The sequence below is a fragment of the Olea europaea genome, unplaced genomic scaffold (assembly GCF_002742605.1).
Source record: "Olea europaea var. sylvestris unplaced genomic scaffold, O_europaea_v1 scaffold737, whole genome shotgun sequence".
Lineage (NCBI taxonomy): Eukaryota > Viridiplantae > Streptophyta > Magnoliopsida > Lamiales > Oleaceae > Olea > Olea europaea.
The window spans coordinates 249,059-252,921 of record NW_019265774.1 but is presented as its reverse complement, the minus strand read 5'-3'; positions in this window follow the sequence as shown (position 1 = coordinate 252,921).

The window sequence follows — 3,863 nt, the reverse complement described above, 5'->3', positions numbered from 1 at the left end:
CTTGGTGACCTCTCCCTCCCCTTCTTGGGGAGGTGGATCTACGAGGGTGTTCGTTCTGTTGAAAGTGTGAGGGTTGCTTCGATCAGGGCGCCGATTGGCATCACGACACTCGCTGGTGTCATGTCTGTATAGTTGATGGAATGTACAAAACCTTGCTCCTGCCAAGGGTCTGTTTGGCCTCTTTTTCTTCTTCTTATTGTTATCAGTTCTTCCAGATGGTCCCGCCTCAGCAGGGGCGTTATCATATGCCAACACCGGCACTACATTCAATGTGGCGGAAGCTAGGGCCTGTCTGGATGTGAAAGCAATGGTATGCCCTGCTTGGGTCCATTGCACCATTGCTGAGTAACAAGGTGTGTTGTGGGGCCTCGACCTACCTGCCTCTGTGGAGGAGGGAGTCCCTGCGCGGCACGGTTGCGATGATCAATCATTTTTCACTAACAATTTCCACTCTCATCATTTCCACCAGCTCGTCGTATGTGGAGGGATTCTTGCTACGCACGTCCCTCCAAAACAAAGTGTTCATGTTGAGCCCACCTTTCAGGGCTGAAAGGGCTTCCCTGTCAGTGACCTGTTCGCAGTAAGTAATTTCGTCTGTAAACCTGGCAAGATAGCTTTTTAGCGTCTCTCCAGGGGCCTGCCTCCTGCCTTGCAGGCGTTGAATTGGCGTCTTTCCTTCCCTGCGTGAGAGGTACTGGTTCAAAAATGCTTTCTTCAAGTCTGGCCAACTTCTGATACTTAGGAGAGTAAGCCTGCTGTACCATACCTCAGCGGCTCCGCCTAGTGTTAAATGAAAGGCTCTGCATTTTAGAGCAGGCAAGGCTCCCCCAAGGCTCATTTGTGTCATATACTTTGTGAGGTGTTTCTCCGGATCCCCCTTTCCCTCATACTTGGGGATCTTAGGGGGTATGAAGTTAGCTGGCATTGGGAAGCTTCGAATCTCCCTTGAGAAAGGGAGGTTATCGTCTTCGTCGTCAATCTCATAGAATCGACAGGGCTCCTCTGACCCTTCATCATCTTGGATGTCTTGGGGGTGGTGGAGGTGCTTCTCCTCAAGTCCCCCAATCGACTAGGTTTCTCCTTTCCCTCCTATTTCTAGGAGGAGGAGGGGGAACATGCTCTTGTTCGCGATCCGGACGAACTGATCCTCTTGCTGGGTGGACCCTATTGCTAGGATCCTCCCCTATCTGGTCGAAGACGCTTACCGACCTTTGGTCGTCGTGTTCTTGAGGAAAGTTGTCCCCCAAGGGTGGTTTTGATGGATGACTCCCTTGCACATAAGATGTTGCTTCGGCGTTCAACTCTCTTTCGAGGGGACATTTTGTGTGCTGGCTCATGTGACCCCGAGAGTGAGATAAAGGAATTTCCTGCACCGGATAAGACCCTTGGGGCCTTTGATAGCTCTGGTGTCCCTGGGCTTGCATGAGGAGTTTCCGCATCGCCATATTCTGAGCTGCTATGTTTCTCATACCCGTAGCTATTTGAGTCATTCCTTCAGTGAGTATGGCTGTTCTCCCGCCTCGGCGACACCGGTGATGCGGTCTCTGATGAGTAACATTGTTATAGAGTACCTCTTCTTCAAAGGTCTCTCTCATGGGATTGTCATCTCCATTGTTGTAGCTCATCCTACCTCTTTTTTTAAGGGTAGTAAGAACTTGGATTATAACTCGACTTTGTTCTTTTTCAAGAATGCCCCTTTTCAGGGTTAGTAGCCGATTTTCCGGTAACTTCTACGATGGAGAATGCAAAACTTCAAATGGGGAGTGATTTTCACAGACGGCGCCAATCTGTTGACCTCGGAAATTGGTCCCTCCACGTGGCCAACTGAAAGCTACTCCACGTATTCCTCCTTGCGCAATCAACAAATAGTCAGGCGCAAATGGTCGGAACCAAAGGGGGTGGTGGCGGCCGTATACACTTCGACGATCAAGTCAGGTTTGGGTGGTCGGAACAGTACCCAGGGGCTACACAAATCAATCAATAAAGGGGGAGGGGAGGAGAATATATAAACTTGTTATGAAGTGCTATGTATTAAGAGTTTCATTACCTTTGCCTCTTGCCAAACCTTGGGTATTTATAGGTGGTATGAACCGTTGGATGTGGAACGCGTGTACACATCTGACGGTATGAAGCGTCTGCTCATAGGCGTCAATCAGCCGTGTTTGTAGAGTGGGCGAACAGTTAGTTTTCTCCGAGTTGAATTGACATAAAGTTGATAAGTCACATCAAATAGCCTCATGGAGACGTCAAATCAATTTAAGCCTTAGGTGTAGGATAAATCTCAAATTGGCGGCGGATCTTCTAACCAGGGTCCACTTAATCTAGACCTCGGAGGTGAGATGCTTCGGCAGATCAGTAGTAGGAATCGCTATATCACTTCGGAGAAGCCTCGGAAGGGTCGTTTTCAGGTCGGAATAAATGGTGCTGCGGAGGGTCCACTTGATCTCGGCCTCGGAGGTGAGATGACACTTCGGTATCAAGGCGTAAATAATCGGGACGTAACAATTTATAGGAGGAGTTCATTGCCATGGTTGCAAACTATATGTTTAATGTTGTTGGAAATTGGTTCAGTTTGGTTATGACTATGATTGGTGGTTTGGAAATTCTGACTGAACATGCCCACAAAGGATGTAGTTAGTTAAACCTTCTTATTATCTCAATTTAGCCAACAAGTGGCATTTTCAGTTTCCAAGAGGTTTATGTTGTTAAACCACCACAGGATATAGAATGACAACAAATGGAGTCACTTTTGATCTTAAAAATCTCAATATATAATTACAGATACTTGTAATCCTGCCACTAGAAAATGACCAAAAAGATAATGTATTCATTGGCAATAAAATTAAAGTATTGGGGTTTTGAAATTTGACAACTTAAAATTCAAGAATGTGTTTACCATGAATTTCTTTATGCAAATATCTTCAATCTTGTACTTATTATGAGGAAAAAAAAAAATACTTCCATACTTTTCGCCTATTCATTAGAACTGTATACATTGTAAAGAAAGTGGGGTGTACATGGTTTCATTTGGTTGTGGTTTTAAGAGAACTGTACCGAACCATAAACCAATGATTTTTTTGATAATAGAACCAAATACTTTTTTTAAAGGTATGGAATCAAACAAAACCGATCCATTCGGTTCTAGTTTTATTTGGTCTGGTTCTAGTTTTACTACTTAAATTTTCAGACTAACGTCATATCTATAAGTTAGTAATATATATTTAAATAAAAAAATATAAGCATCAAACATTTAGCTGGTTCAAATTATCAATCATCAAGGTTTCAAAAGTTTAAACTAACAAACAAAATATAAATGAATGCTTCTTTGCCAAAAGTTAATAATATCAAGTTTCATAATAAAATCTTAGCCCTTACCATCCAAACAATCATTAATCGTTTAATACTCTACTACTTCGTTTGAGAGATATGCAGGGCAGTGTTTGGGATTCTTGAGGGTTTGAATTTCGAGTAATACCCTTAACGGGTTGTACAAAAATAATGGCTATTGGATTGATTTCAATTAATACAAGATTAGATTCATATAAAAATAAAATTATAAATTAAGTTTGGTCATTGGTTTGGTTCTCGGTTGTAAAACTAGAATCAAACTTGAACCAAAACCAAATGGTTCTCGGTACGAAGAACCAAAACCATTCCCTTTTTTATTTATTTTTTTTTTTTTGGTGAAACTGCACTGAACCACTCGATTAGGTTTGGTTCTAGTTTGATTTTGTTTGGTCTGGACATTTTGTCCACCCCTAGTCAAGTCCGTACAAGGAGTAATGCTATTTGTTCCCAATGAAGATTATCCCACATGATGTGACATTATATGATTAGACAAAAAATGAGCCATCCCCTGCTCC